Source organism: Hibiscus syriacus, unplaced genomic scaffold (genome assembly GCF_006381635.1).
Source record: "Hibiscus syriacus cultivar Baekdansim isolate YM2019G1 unplaced genomic scaffold, ASM638163v2 tig00110528_pilon, whole genome shotgun sequence".
In the NCBI taxonomy this organism is placed as follows: Eukaryota; Viridiplantae; Streptophyta; class Magnoliopsida; order Malvales; family Malvaceae; genus Hibiscus; species Hibiscus syriacus.
In genome coordinates, this window is record NW_024062770.1 from 2677077 (window position 1) to 2694445 (window position 17369).

At 36.5% G+C, this 17369-nt stretch overlaps 1 pseudogene; it reads left to right on the forward strand.

Moving 5' to 3' along the window:
* The first annotated feature begins 2456 nt into the window (after positions 1–2456).
* LOC120130212 lies at positions 2457–7945 on the forward strand (annotated as a pseudogene).
* The last annotated feature ends 9424 nt before the right edge of the window (positions 7946–17369 follow it).

Here is a 17369-nt window from a genome sequence, read left to right on the forward strand (position 1 = left end):
GTCTTTCTCACTAAGACCACCCAAAGCCTGGGCTATGAATTTATTAAGAGCAATTAAGCTCATCCTGGGCATGCACATTATTCATCATAGGGATAGGCAGTAGGAATGTGCATTATGAGTCTTTCCATGGTTTCGTTTAACCACATGGAACTTAGATAACTAAGTTGGGTATCCACCATGAATTCCTCAACCAATGGGCTTTAGACCCATCCCTCTCGACGAATCTAGGACCAGCTTCCGACTTAACCCTTTGGTAAGTGGATCTTCCGCGCGGACGTGTCGAAGACACGTATTACCACGACCACGACCACGACCACGACCACGACCACGACCACGACCTCGATCTCGACCTCGACCTCGACCTCGACCTCGACCACGACCACGAGCCGAGCCGAGCCGAGACGGACGGACGGCGGCGGCGGCGGTGCGCGAGAGCCCCACTTGTTCTCTATCACTCAACAAGGAAGTGGAATGTCAAGCCTTAAATACCATTCCCAATAGTGTTTCCAACACTGTGTGGGATTCAGCATTACCAGCATTCCCCCACTAATGCGAAAGAAATCTTCTGAAACTCGAAAACAAGCTTTCGAGAAGAGCAATAGCGAGATTAGTTGCTTAAGAACTAGTGAACATATCTGGAACTAGTACATAGTGATGATGAGCAATCCTTCTCTTAGATAAGTGAAACTAGTCTAGAATTTTCTAAGATCAGGGTAAACTCATAACACACAACTAACCCCTTCATCCACCTGAGTCCTCGATGTGTAAGATATATATATACAAAAGTATATATTTGGCCATCTTACCTCAGGATTCTAGTAAGTGTGCTAGAAAAATGGCCCAACATTTTTCATAGAAGGTGGCTAACCCTTCTCACTTACATATGTTATTTCATCAAGTTTATCTCCACATAAACCACCCTTTAAAAAGGGATATGAAATAATTAAGAGCTTTTATAATAGCTCAACCTCACAAAGGGTATGGTGACTTTTTTCAAGTTCATTATAAATGAACCACCCAAACTCTGGGCTAAGAAGTCATTAAGAATAAATATTCAACCTCATTTATCGGTAAATTCAATAAGTCATTCTCACTAGAACCATCCAAATACTTGGATTTGAATTTATTAAGAGTTTAACAAACTCAACCTTTCTGTCGGTAAGTTCATCATTTCCTACCCACTCACTCTGGGTTATGAACTTATTAAGAATAGATATTCAGCCAAAATCGGTAAATTCATCAAGTCTTTCTCACTAAGACCACCCAAAGCCTGGGCTATGAATTTATTAAGAGCAATTAAGCTCATCCTGGGCATGCACATTATTCATCATAGGGATAGGCAGTAGGAATGTGCACTATGAGTCTTTCCATGGTTTCGTTTAACCACATGGAACTTAGATAACTAAGTTGGGTATCCACCATGAATTCCTCAACCAATGGGCTTTAGACCCATCCCTCTCGACGAATCTAGGACCAGCTTCCGACTTAACCCTTTGGTAAGTGGATCTTCCGCGCGGACGTGTCGAAGACACGTATTACCACGACCACGACCACGACCACGACCACGACCACGACCTCGACCTCGACCTCGACCTCGACCTCGACCTCGACCACGACCACGACCACGAGCCGAGCCGAGCCGAGACGGACGGACGGCGGCGGCGGTGTGCGAGAGCCCCCCTTGTTCTCTATCACTCAACAAGGAAGTGGAATGTCAAGCCTTAAATACCATTCCCAATAGTGTTTCCAACACTATGTGGGATTGAGCATTACCAACACCTGTCACATTGTTTACAAAGTAGGGAGAAAATTAGGGAAAGAAGAGAATTCGAAACGACGTAGTTTTAGTTTATATTTAGTTTTTCAAAACGACGTCGTTTTTTGCTGGTGCTATGTCATAACACCGTTAAAAAGATAACATCAAAGTGAGCGAAATGATTCAATATGCAAAGTTCAATGAATAAATTAGAAAAATTAAAAGTACGATGAGTAAAATAAGAGAGAGTAAATTAAGTAAAAAACAACGATATTTAATTTTTAGATGAACAAAACAGAATACCTTTTTTTTTCATTTTATTATGTACTAAATTACATCGTTATAATAAGTATTTTTCATTAATTCAATAGTATGAGAATCTTTCTTTGCTTTTCATACGTTTAACGTGAAAGTTTTAGAATAAATAACATAGATTTATATAAATAATTTAACAATATTTTGTATAATAAATAATATTGATTAAATTATTAAAATAATTTAAAAAAAAATAATATTAAATTTTTAATGAATAATATTTATTTATTATATTTACTATTTAAAATGAATTTTTTTGAAAACTTGATCAAATGACGAAAATTTATTTATACAACATAATATAATAAAAAATATTTTAATGAGCAAAAGATCGTTTGTACAACTTCTATCATTATTGCACATAATTATGAGTGGAAGGATGAACTTTGTATTCTCCATACACTTTCCATGGGTAGATACCCTAATTTAGATCTGAATGCTCATTAGCTTCGCTGGAATTTTCAACACTTCCTCATCAAACCCAATCCCCTGTGAGTCAAATATTTATTTTTTATCTTCTAAATTATTCACCCTTTCTTCCATTTTCTGCCAAAGAAAATTAGGGCAATGCAAATTATTACTCGACCGTAATCACTTGAAAGCTTGACATTTGAAATTTCATTTTGTTACTATGAAATTAGCTGAAGCACAACTATACTAGAAAACGAAGTTTTGATTTTTCTAAGCTTGTTTCACTTTGTCCATGTTTTTAAAACTCTTTTGGTTTTTATTTCAGGGCTGAAATTGTAAATGCAGCTTCCAATTTGTAAAAGTTGAAGTGGGTATTAGGCTAAAGAGAGAAAATAGAAAAAATAAAAGTTACTTAAGAATTTGTTTGGCTTAGTGGATTGGGGATTGAGAGAAAGGTTGAGGAGAATGGTGTTTTGGGAAGGGTATGTGAGTGATGAAGAAATGAGGACGATTGCCCCAATTGTAGTATATTGGTTGTATGCTGGGTTTTAACAACTCTTACCTCCTTTGGATAAGTACCGTTTACATACTAGAAAAGAGGAAGAAGATAAGAATTCCGTGCCTCTCGTTTCATTTGTTAAGGGCGTGTTGTTTCAACAGCTTGTTCAAGCAACAGTTGCTAAATTGCTCTTTCTGGTTAGTTGTCAAATCATGTTATTTTAATCTTCCTTGACAAACATTTTCTTGTTCTATGTAATTTCCGGCTTCTAGATGGGGTGCTTTGATTTGTTTTACAGACTAAATTCTGTGATTGGCCTTATGGTGCTTTGATGTCAATGTCGTAGGAGCTCCTTTCATCTAGTTCTTTAGAATGCAGATATACCATCTTAAAATACAAAGGGAAAATGAGCTGGTGGTTATTAAATATAATAGATAGAAAACTAAAAAGGGTATAAAGTGAAGTGATTTTTGAAGATTGATTTTGTAAAACATCTTAGCATCTTATACATGAAAAAACATAAGCCTAGATCAAGAATTTTGACTAGGGTAGAGTAGGTTTGGATTTGGATGTTTGGAATCAAATTTGAATATCTTCTTTAGTTGTTTCATTGTTCAAAATATTGGAGGCATGATCGATTGTGGCTATTGATAATTGATGCAACAAGGCAAACTGGATATGATAAAGACCTAGGAATTCTATCAGCACTAGGGAATAAATGGTACATTGGTCTCAAGGTATCAGAGAAAGACCTAAAAGATGTAGGGTTTTGGTGGAATGGAACCTGCACATGCAACTTAGTTTGCTTAGAGTTCGGCCTTACTTCTTAAACCTAAAGTATACTTAATAACCTAGACATACTGCATAGTCTTAACTACCTTTGGTTAGAACCATTGAAAGGGGCAAAAAAGATGGTAATCCCAATTGTTTCTGCCTTAACTATATTTCCTCAATTAATATTTGTAGGTATATTTATGTGATCTACATTGATTAGGTTTTACATAGGGATTATATAATATTGTAATGAACCGCGTACATGGACTATAGGTCTTGTATTTTCTGAGCAAGTAAAATTGCATTTGCAACAGATCAGATGAATAAGAGAAATATTTTAAGTTCAAGTTTCATTCTTGTCAAAAAGACACTTTTGTTCTAATTGCTGTGATTTTTTTTTCCTGTTTCCCTTCTTCCAAAGGGTGGTGGTAAGGACGAAAAGTGATTCCTTTTTGGGGTATTTGGCTTCTAATCTTATTTTTAGTTTGACATCACCAACCTGTTGGCTGCGATTACTTTATTATGACATAAAGCTTTTTGTGGTGCATGATGACTCGTCATGTAATGTTATTGTTTATTTTTATTTGAAGTCTAAGTGTGAACTGTGAAGTAAAAATTTGTGTATGTTGATGCCATTTCCCCAAATTTTATTCATGGCTTGTACAGGTCATGAAAATAAGATGTCCTCTAAGTTGCATATAATTTTCTCCTCATAATGTTGTTGGCCTTTTCTTTGAGTTTTAAAATACGATGGAGTTCATACTATTATGACAATAGCTAAGAACGTGACAAGTTCCTCTCGCACTTGGTCTTGCTTGTAAATCACTTAACCGAACCAACATCATGAAGAATCGCACATGGCTTACAGCTCCATCAAATAATCAGTCATGCATTTTTAATGCTCTCATTGGTGATCTGACAGTTTGGTTACAGAAATAAAAAATAAAAAACCTTTTCCTTGTCCTCATTTATACTAGCCATATATTTTTCCCTTTGTCAGGTTCAAGAGTTATTAGTTACAAGCCAAAATCATCTTTTGTTTTTCTACATTCAGCCATTCTGGTGTCTTCTCCGGTCAGCCAAGTATGCCAAGGTGAAATAGTCAAATTTCAATGTACTCAGTGTCTGTATATGGGCACTGATCATAGAAGTGAAACCAGGAGACCTTATGCTTTTCTAAGCACCTGAAATGTCTTATATGTGGCATGTGTTTGGATTCTTTTGTTTAATGAAGTTTGTCCTTTTGGTATTATGATGTCCTATAAACTGGTTTGGACTGCAAAGGGTACACAATGTACTTGGAATTTTCGAGATTTTTGAGGTTAAATGAAAAACTTGGCTTATATTCTTAAGATTCTCCATCTTTTGTACAATCCCTGTTATTTCAAAACTCAGTTTCTTAATCATCACATCGCCACATTGGGCTTTAATTTTCTTTGAAATGTGGGTTGCATAGCTTCCTTGTAATTAAACTCATATTACCTTAATTCTTCTCATATATGAAGTTCCATTGTGTTAGCCTTGAAATCTCTCTAAATGGCCTTGTTCTTTGGGAACCAAATTCTAACTTGTGTTAATTTGTTGTTGAGATGGGAATCCTGTTACTTTCTGGACTATAATGTCATTGTTAAGTGCTTATATCCCAAGTCTATCATGTATTGAGTTTCTTGTTGTCTTATATCCAAGTTCCTCTGTACCTATTATCAATTGGTTTTAAGTTGGATACATAACATTGTATCAGAGTTCAAGTTCTATTCTGTTGTTTTGGTCTAGCTTCATGTGATGTGAGGTTGACGACCTCAATGTCCATGTGTAGACCTTTGCTGAACTACATGCTTGGTTTTAAAAGGCGTGCCTCGGGCGCGCCTAAGCAAGAGGCGCAGCCAGGCACTGAAGATGGTGCCCCCCTGGGTTGAGGCGAGGTGAGATACAAGAGGCGCGTGCCTCCAGGCTTTAGGCACCGGGCGCCGGGCACAGCGCCTTTGTACCTTTCGTTTTTAGATTACTATTTTAATATATTATTATATTTTAATATTAAAAAAAAACCCAACTTAAAAAAAAACCCACACAATACAATACAATCACCAAACATAATCCCTAATATCCTTCTCTATCACACGTCTCTCTTCTCAACCACCGTTATTTTCTTCTTCACTGGCTGTCGCACCACCACCGGCCGTCCTGGTAGATCTCCTTCTCTCCTCCTCGGCTGCACCTTCTCCTATTCTGTTTGCTCTGTTCTGTCCTCTTCTCCGGATGAACAATTTTTTTCAGTTTCCTTCATAACTAGGACCACCGACCAGGTAGTTCTTTTGCTCTAATAATAATAAAATAAAGCTAATCTATAAATAATAGATTGATAGAGTAAATACGATAGTTCCACTGCATGTCCCCTCACTTTTTTTTGTTTATATTCTAATATAATAAAGATAGCCTATAATATAATAAACTAATATTAAAAATGTAATTAAAATATAAATAAGATAGTGCCACCGCATGTCCCCGACTCCCCTCACCTTAGGATAAGTGTCTCCCACTGCTTTTTTATTCTTTGTTAATTTGTGTGGACAACACTTGATCAAAACTTTCCCAACTCTTTTCTTATTTCAAAACAAATTTGTTTACACTAATATTTTCTTTTAAACTTTTATTAATATACTCATATTTATATTAACTTTAAAAACAAATCATTATAATTTATTATTTATAATAAGAAAAGATATAAAATATTAACTAAATCTGAATTTATATATTTTTTAAATAAAATAATAAGAGATTTCATTAATTTACTTTGAAATTAAAATTATTCATTATATTTACATATAATATAAACAGTGCGCCTCGCATACAAAAAGAACGTTCCTGCGCCTAGGCTCCAAGGACTTTTTGCGCCTCGGTCCGCCTTGCACCTTTAAAAACCAAGACTACATGTAAGGGGAGTGTTAAATGATTTTGTCCTAAAACATTAAGTACTGGGATTCCTGTGGTTCTATAATCAAGTTGTGTCCATAATCGATCACCGATTGGTTTTAGGTTGGATCTTTAGCAGGCGTCATACATTGTTATTCTTCATTTAACTTCTTCCTTGCCTGTAAAGTATTTTGTTATTGGAATCGTTTTCTTGCCTATAATCTGCAAAAGGAAAATAATTTTAGTTGAAGACTTTGTTGATTAAGTAGCTTTAGCATTTATTACTGTCAGCTGTGAGGTTGAAGAACTGCCATAAATTGATAATAAAGTTTCTTGTAAGATAATAAGCTGGCTCATATTTAGCCTTCTGATCAAGAACTTCTATGCACCAAGTCTTTAATTAATATTCTCTGTTCTTGCTGTAGTTAACATCGACGGCAGATGCATCTGGAACCATGATCCAGCCTTCTATTCCTGTTCAAATTGTACAATTTATCGTTGCGATGCTTGTCATGGATACATGGAAGTACTTTGTTCACCGTTTCATGCATCAAAACAAATTTTTGTACCGTCATGTCCACTCCCAACATCATAGACTGGTCGTTACCTATGCAATTGGGGCCCTTTACAATCACCCGCTTGAGGTCTCTTGCTCGATACTTTTGGCAGGGCCATCTCTTTCCTCATCTCTGGAATGACTGCACGCACAGCTGTAATTTTCTTCTGCTTCGCTGTGATTAAAACCGTGGATGATCACTGTGGGCTATGGTTGCCTGGCAATATATTCCATATATTTTTCCAGAATAACTCTGCTTATCACGACATCCATCATCAACTCCAAGGCACAAAGTACAACTACTCTCAGTCGTTCTTTCCCATATGGGATAGGCTACTGGGAACTCATATGCCTTACGTTCTTTCAAAGCGACTGGAAGGGGGTTTCGAGGTAAGGCTAAAGAAAGACTAGTCGCACTCTGTTGATCTCTATTGTGTAGTACTAGAGCCTTTTGCTTCACTCTGGAACTGTTCTTTTGATGAGGTTGTGCCATTATTGAGAAGTTGAATTTCTTTTGTTTGAGGCTTTAAGTTCTAGGAATCTCTTGACTATGTTCTTTGCTGCTATTGTTTGACCAACTAGTATTTGCTTTATGTTATCCGGGATTTAAATCTGCATTTTTTGTAGTTTGTATGAGACTAGCTGATTGCTGCTGCTCTTCAATAGGGCTGGAATTAATGTATAAGATAGTTTATAGGTGAAAAATACTGATTTCAGGTTGCTACTATGCTTCATGTTGTTTATTAATGTGTTATTTGATATTGTTTGATATTTTCTTTTGCATGCGCCAAAGTAAACATGTGTATTACGTTTATAAATGAGATGAGACAGATTGCGAACTATTTCAGTTCGACTTAGTCAAAGTTCGGTCAATACTTTAATTGAATGGACTCGACCCAAGCTCAAACTCAACTCGAGTTCTTAATGAGCGAAGCAAACTACTTGACATCCAACTCGAGAAGCTCGTGAACAACTCAAAAAAATAATATATTAAAATTTGTAATTAAATTATTAATAATATTAATATTTATATTGTAGACACATTTTTGTCCGGGTCTACCAAAAAAATATTATTGTATTATATTTATTAATATTATTAATACAATTTTTTTTGCATATTACAACTGAGGCCCACCAGGAGCCCAACAACACCAACTAACCTACCCAAGACCCATCCAGCTATCAACCCACTCGGGTGACCCAAACACAAAACCGGTTCAACAGCTCACCAGCAGAGATCCGACCCAGACTCGATCCAGACCCGTGTCCATGATCCGACCCGACCTAGCTCATGTGTGAACTCGATTAGGGTTTTCCTCTCCAGCAACAGTTACCGCCGCCAGTGACGATCAACCCTCCTACCGACGCGTGAACTTCACAACCCCTCTCCTCGCGCGTGTGAGCCGTCGCCGATCAATCTCGAGCCGCCGGTGCCATCAACAGAAGCCACAGTGCCCAAAACAACAAAACAAATAAAAAATATCACCCACAATCAAAACATTTATCAAAATCAAAACCCCATTAAAATAACACCTAAAAATCACGAAAAATCTGGACTTTATTCACCCAAATCAGAGAAATCAAATCCTATTCATAGACCTCATCATCTCACCCAAAAAGAACGAATTAAAATCAACATGCAACAAAGAGAAAACCATTCGGGGGGGGGGGTTTATAAACAAAAAGATAGAGAGATGAAGGGGAGGGGATTCAGTGAGGAACCAAAAGAAAAAAAATAGAGGAAAAAAGCATTTGAAGGGAGAGTTTTGGGGAATCATTCGTACGAAAAAATCATAAAAAATAGAGAGGAGAGGGTGAGAGTTTACCTTTCCTAGGTTCGTTTAGCCCATCGTTTTATGAAGTACGATGGCCGATGGCAGCTGTGGAGGTTTTAAGGCTCTCGGTCGTCGAGAGGAGTGAAAGGGGGTTAGGTTTTGAAAGAATTTTTCTCTCTGTTTCGTCGTGGGCTGAAGAGATAATGAGAGAAGTGAGGAGTTGGGTCGATTTTGGCTTAGGCTTAAGCCATTTATGTCAAATACAAAACTACGTCGTATGTGGAGGACCTAGATTGAGATTTAATTATGACATTATGTGATCTTGAAATGGGCCTTCTTCTTTGCTTTCTATTTATGGATTGCCATGCCCAACCCTTATGGTGCAATTATGAAGCAATAAAAAACGAAGGTAAGAGAGGGACCCGTAGGGTTGAATGTGTCGCGTTGACTGGGGGAGCTTGATTTGACGGATGATATTAGTGGATAAACATCAAACATGGTGTTAGGAGAAGTGGTGGGATAATAGGACCAGACCAAATTTTTCTTAAAAAATATTTTTTTTAAAAATTGTTTTAAAAGATGTTTTTAGGTATTCGACTTACCTAACCCAAAGGTCGATGGCGACTCTATCCAATTTTCATCCAAATTAATTCCAAATCACCCAAATTTTCAAATTAAAGTCATACCTGTTTTTTTAATATTTATTTTTTTAAAAATGGTTATGACAGCTTGGCGACTCTGCTCGGGACTTTTTTTAGAGAGTCAGGCTGTAAGTCGTTTATGCATTGTCGGTGTGGTGGAAATCATGAGTTTGAGTCTTTAGTTAATTTATGATCTGTTTATTGAAGTTTTAATTGCTTCATTTTTAATTGTCATACTAACGTTTGAATTTTTGCTTTCAGCTCTGTCCAAATTTTTGTCGAGTTTTTTTTCTTTCTCTTTTCCGTTTTTGAGTCAAAGGTAGGTATGTTCTTTCTCACACACATTACGAGCATTTGCATGACATAAGCTCTATACACGAGCTTCGATCCAAATTAGTCAGGGTGAATGCTTTACTTTCGTAAGAATTTATTTTTCGTATGAGTTTTAGTAAATAACCCACGGGATACATACCTTATACCTTCGTAGGGATTTATTCCTCGTATGGGTATAAGGCAGTGAATCCCCTCGAATTGAACTCGTTCCGCTTGAAACCTATAATGGTTGAGGATCGAGGGTTTGGCAGCCCAAGGGGAACTGACATCAGGGACAATTCGAGTACACTTTTTCTGTTAGAGCCGAAACCATGCATATAGTGAACCGTAGAACGTTCACCCTAGGTATAGATATACCGAACCTTTGTCCGTTAGTAGGTACCCAAATTAAGTGTACACAAAGAAGGAGCGTTTCTGAACCTTTCCTTTTCGTTTTAAATTCTGTTAAATAAAAACATGCGAACTAGATGCCATGCGGTTAGGATCAATTTCTTGAAAAAATCATTTTGGATAGATAACATGTCCGGGTAGGAATATTATTTAATAAAAGCATATTTGGGTAGATATCATGACGGGGCAGGTATTATATTCATCTTTGAATAACATTTTTATCTGTATCGATTGTCTCGCATGTACTAACTAATTTCTTTTCTTTTGTTTGTGTACACTAACTTATTTCTTTTGTTTGTTTCATTTTTCTTCCTTCTTTGCATTACATTGTATCGTCATGACATAATGCAAGAGTGTTGATCTGCAAGGGGATATTCGAGAGAAAATTTTCACAAGAAGAGATAAAAGTGTTCAATCAAGTGGTCACTTACACAGACATGTACCAAGAGTTAAAAGAAGTTCAGAGTACCAGAATGAGGCTTGCTTGAAGATCTTACAACATTCGAAACTATAAAGATAATCCACTGATCCTAGGAGTAATCCAGCAGTAGATTCTTATCTACGATCGTTCCAACGTTAACCACCAAAAAGTGACACACTAACTTCAGCACCACAGGGCATTAACCAAGTTAGGTAACAAAGCATTGAGGGGCATCATTTTCAAGGATGAAGATCCGAGACAAAACAGTGATCCAATTCAGACTCAACCATCTAAGCGAAAGCATGTCTGTAAAGTGGATTGTCTTGTAATGTGAATGTTTTTATCTCTGGTGGAAATTTTCTATGGTATTCATCGTTGAGATCAACAGTTTTGCATCTGCATTTGCATCTTGCATCTGTATTTTATTTTTATGTAGTTTCACATGCATTAATTAGTGGAGAAGTCGATGGAAGTGATCCTGATCATGTGACCACATTGATAATAGAAGCAAGAAGCTAAAATCAGTACGATGGGAGCTTGTTCGGCTGATTGTAGGGTTGAGCCTTCGAGGATGATCCGAGAAAAGAGTCCTCATATCCTGAGGGATGTCAAAGCCATATGAAATTACCATGTAGGAAGATCCAGACATTCCGTTGAGAACTGTAAGGCACTGAAGCGCAAGATCCAGAACCTGATGAATTCAGGGGCATGGACAATCGAAGAAGGATAAGAGCATTTCATCTACCATTTGCATCTATAGAGATTGTTTTGTTTGAACTCGTGTTTGTCTGTCTTTAATATGTGCTTAAATATTTTAATCTTTTGTGACTGAATTTATGATACCTTCTATGGTTAAATAATTGAACAAATTTTAATCTTTAGTTCTTTGAATATCAAATGAATTACATATTCTTTTAATTCTTCAAGAATTATAGATTTTTGACATATAACAAGATTATACATTTCTTATCCTGTCCAAAACCCCAGAAATAAAATCTCTTGATTCTTTACCCAAAATAATTCATGAGTACTACCAAAGACCAAATTTTGACATTATCCATCTTTGAGACTTTGAAATATTACCTTTATCTTTTTTTAGACCCAAAAGTAATACACATACCTTTCATTGAGCCAATAAAGTCATACCATCGTCTTCTTAGATGTAAAACTGACATTTTTCTACCAATAAAACCTAAGACATTTAGTACAAGATGTTCATTTGAACATGAACCTTCCTACCAGAATAAACAATGTGGGACATCTCGCATCAATCCAATTTTGATGACATATGAGGAATTGATCCCAAAGCTAGTTGAGAAGAACCTTGTGACTCCAGTTCAATCCAAACCAAGAAAGGCCCCATATCCTGAAGGCCATGATATAAACACCATATGCAACTATCATATTGGGAGCTCAGGGAATACCACTGAGAACTGTGGGGCATTGAAGTGCAAGGTCCGATATCTGATTGATTCAGGGGCATTGACGTTTAATATGTGATGGGGGAATTCTGATCGGGAGTAGGCTGGGACATCCATCGGGAGTTTTGTTGCATTCTCATGCATGTCATCTTATTTGAACTTGTTTTTCTATCTATGTGTGAATGTTTGTAAGTCACTTGACGTTCAATCTTGAAATTCTTTAAATATCATTTTAATTAAAAGCTTTTTAATAATTGAGATTGTAAATCTTTGAAAAATGACAAGATTAAACTCATGCAAAACGAGGACCTCTTGATCTTAAACCTACACATGAATATATACCCTTCCCTTGAAGGAACCAAGCTAGCTCTCTCCTCGCATGTACAGTCAATCATCTTGGCATTCAGGTATGTGTTAGAAGCACACAAAATGGGCAATTAGCACATGAGATTGCAAAACTAATTAGTTTCTACTTCTGTTGATGACGTTCAATGATGATCATGATTTTCTCAGATGGAATGGTCAAGTAGGTGAATCTAGTTTAGGCCAGTTGCTTGGGAATTGAACTCTAACGATGAGATTTTTTTGGCTTTCAATAAACACCTGGTCTATAATAGGTTTTCCTCAACGAACTTAAGAAATAGAATCTGTATACCTAGAATATATATATATATATATATACATACAATAAAGCTAAGCTATTCCGCTAAAGTAGTTAGTTATAGAGGAAACTCGAAAGCCCTGGCTTTATGAATATATTACATTCAAACCATGACATTAATCGGGAACTTGGCAATTCGATGTATGCTCCACTGTGGTTGTCAAGTCGAAGACTTTGTGACGACATGAATCCTTCAGCTATCCTGATAAAGGCAATTATAAAATATATGTACAATAAAGATGAATTCATCTAGCCAAACATTTTTTCAAATTAAATCAAATTTAATAAATAAAGAGTTTCAATGAATATGGACTAAGGGAGTTGAGGAACACCTGTATAGTTAACTTCACACGAGCACTTATAAATCTCATTTTTAGACCGATATTTCTGTATTGCCTTGACTAGAGGACTCTACGAAGCTTGAACAAATGGAAGATTTCAGAGAATTGAAAGAAAAGTGTTCTAAAGACTCTAGCAATTGACTATGCTAGTTGTGACATTTTGTCCGCCTCCGATCAAAATGCCAAACCAAGAAAGAGGGGCATACCATGATCTTCAAGGTGACTAAATCTATGAAACAAACTTTAGAGTTTATGTAGCTAGCCTCGAAACCAACCTTTCGATCTTGATATTTGTCAAAGATTTGTAACTATCAAAGATTAAAAGAGCAGTTGATTCTTTTTATATCCAATGAACTCTGTTTATGATTTGTTTCAATTGTGAAACTTAGAAGGAGGAAATATTTTTTCAAAACTCTATTGATATTTTTCAAAATTTCGAAAATCCGAAGGAAAAAAACATTTTCAAACAAGATAAGTTCTCTGGAAGTATCTTCGAATTTAACGAATATCTCTCCGAAGCTCAAGATTGAAGCTGGGGCAAAGGGAGCCAATTTTTGGGACAAAATTTGATGGGGCAAGGGAGCAACTTGTCTCTGGTCGAAGTTTGCAAGAGTACACTCTAGTGGAAAATGAAGACTGTGCAACTATTGCATAAGAGGCGATAACACAAATCTCTTGATAAGGCATCGCACAACATGAATGAGAACATCAGAGTTGGGAGTCGAAGAACACTTCCAATAAATGAGTACAAAAGCTACTCCATCAGATCAATGAACAAAAATAAATGAGAATACCAAACCATTGACAAAAAATAACAACTTTAAACTTTTTTATTCTTTCCTTACTTAGCCATACCTCAATGATATCATTAATTTTGACACTTGTCAAAAAACTATAATTTATTGAAGGATTAAAAGTGTAATTAATTCTTTGATATCCAATGAACTCTTATTTTATGATCTGTCTTAATTGTGAAACCTCAAAAGGGGCAATATTTTCAAACTTTTGATTAAACATTTTCAAAACTCTTTTAATTGATATTTTCAGACTTTTGAACACAAAAGAGGAAGAAACGTTTTTCAAACAAGACAATCTCTCTCGAGTGGATCTTGGTAGTTGACATGTGGCTCTCAGACAAGAAGTTCATGCTTAGAATCAGTGCTGAAGCAAGAAACGATGAATGATGGGGCATCTTTAGAGATTCAACATCGAATATTGGGGTATCTTTGGGATTCAAAATCCTAATGTGAATGATCAGATCTTCTAAAGGCATTTCCTCCACCAGCAGGAACAAGCAAATTATCAGTATCCTTTGAGTTGTTTCTCTTGAAACAAATTTTGTCTCGAGACAGTTTCTTTTGGAAAAAAATCTTTGAGTTTGTTTATCTGGAAACAAAGTTGTCTCTCTTGAGACAATTTCTTTTGAGAAAAAAATCTTTGAGTCTGTTTCCCTTGAAACAAAATAAACATCTTTGATATCGTTTCCCTTGAAACGAATTTTGTCTATTGAGACATTATCCCTAAAGATGGCATGCCGTCCTCATCGCGTAGGAATCGTGTCATCCCCCGACCAGACCTCCTCATCACGTAGGAGCCGTGTCACCCCTGATAACCAGTCGTCCTCATCGCGTAGAAACCGTGTTATCATCCTTCCTAAAGATGGCCTGTCATCCTCATCACGTAAGAACCGTATCATCCCCCGATCAAACCTCCTCATCACATAGGAGTCGTGTCACCCCTGATAACCAGCCATCCTCATCACGTAGAAACCGTGTTATCACCCTCCCTAAAGATGGCATGCCATCCTCATCGCGTAGGAACCGTGTCATCCCCCGACTAGACCTCCTTATCACGTAGGAGCCGTGTCAACCCTAGATAACCAGCCGCCCTCATCGCGTAGGAACCGTGTTATCACCCTTCCTAAAGATGGCCAGAACTCTTCATCACGTATGAGCCGTGCCATCCACCGACCATATCTCCTCATCACGTAGGAGTCGTGTCACCCTTAGACGACCATACCTCTTCATCACGTATGAGCCGTTTCGTCTCCACCAACAAACACATCAATTCTCAAAAACAAAAAAAAGAGAACCGGACAAAAACTGGTTGTCTTTTTCGTCTTTGCCCTAATATTGTCAACACAAGAATGTGCAAAGAGGGGCAGCTATAGACACCTGTTTTTTTTCGGGTCTTCAAAAAATATTATTATATTATATTTATTATTATTAATACAATTTTTTACAGATTACAACTGAGGCCCACTAGGAGCCCAACAACACCAACTAAACTACCCAAGACCTATCCAGCTATCAACCCACTTGGGTAACCCAGACACAAACCTGGTTCTGCAGCCCACCAGTAGAGATCCGACCCAGACTCGATCCAGACCCGTGTCCATGATCCGACCCTATCTAGCTCATATGTGAACTCGATTAGGGTTTTTCTATCCAGTAGCAACCGCGACCGCCAGTGATGATCGACCCTCTACCGGTGCGTGAACTTCATCACCCCTCTCCTCGCGAACGTGAGCCGTCGCTGATCAATCTTGAGCTGTCGGCATCATCAACAGAAGCCACACAGTGCCCAAAATAGCAAAACAAATCAAAAAAATATCATCCACAGTCAAAACATTTATAAAAATCAAAACCCCATTAAAATGACACCTAAAAATCCTGAAAAATCTAGATTTTATTCACCCAAATCAGAGAAATCAAATCCTATTCATAGACCTCATCATCTCACCCAAAAAGAATGGATTAAAATCAACATGCAATAAAAGACAAAACCATTCGGGGGTTTATAAACAAAAGGATAGAGAGGAAGGGGAGGGGATTCGGTGAGGAACCAAAAGAAAAAAACAAAGGAAAAAAACATTTGAAGGGACAGTTTCGGGGAAGTATTCGAATGAAAAAATCAAAAAAATAGAGAGTAGAGGGTGAAAGTTTACCTTTCCTTGGTTTGTTTAGGCCACTGTTTTGTGAAGTTCGGTGACCGATGGCCTGCTGTGGAGGATTTAAGGCTCTTGACCGTCGAGAGGAGTGAAAGGGAGTTAGGTTTTGAGAGAATGTTTCTCTCTGTTTTGTCATGGGCTGAAGAGATAATGAGGGAAGTGAGGAGTTGGGTCGATTTTGGCTTAGGCTTAAGCCATTTATGTCAAATACAAAACGACGTCGTATGTGGAGGACCCAGAGGGTAATTTTCATGCATGAGTAATTTACAAGACAGGTCCCCCTCGGTTTGTAACTTGTATATACGGCCATTAATGAAATTTTTACTTACTTTTATTTTGATCTTCTATTTTATTTATGTTGTAATTTCGTCCTCTTTTGCATATATATGCGTTTGTGTATATTTTTAAGCCCGTGCCATTGTATTTTATTTTATTTATACTCAAGCAATACCTGTTTATGCTAGTTCATTTTAGTCCCATGTTTTTCTGTTATTTTATCTTGGTTAAGTTTTTGTTAGTATCATGGTATTTTATTTTCTTATATTTCAGTCCTTAATTGAAATGTTGGTTATTTTACTTCGAACTTTAAATTTCATTCTTCTTATATTTTAGTATTTTTTACGCTGTTAGTTGTTTTTGGTTAAATGGATGATTTCACTTATTAATTTGTGATGTGTTTATTTTATTCCTTGCATTTAGTTTTAATTGTTCATACTTTGATTTTCCATGTTTGATGTTTGTTCATTTAGGCCATAATATTAAATTATAATGCGTATGTTTGCTTGGTGTAAATATAGTTATATTAGTGCATGGATCATGTTTGTGTCTATTAAACTTCCTTTTTTATTTATTTATTTATGTTTTCCTTATATATATAAATGTATGTGCAGTGTGATTTATTTACTTTATTTTTCCTATTAATTTCCTAATTTACAAATTATATATGATATATTTGGGATTTATTTTTTATGTATATAAGTGTTATGTTAAGTGTATTTATGTGTATTTTGTTTGGAGCCCACCTTTGTGCCTTATATACGTATATTTGCTTTTCATCCATAATTTATATTCATATTAATTGATCTTGTGTCAGCACTTTATGTATCTCTTGTGTTCGGTTAAATATTTTATAACTAATTCGAACATTTTCAAGAACAACGATTTTTAGAACGGGCGTGGAAAGTATCACTTGATAGAAGTATTATAATCTGATAT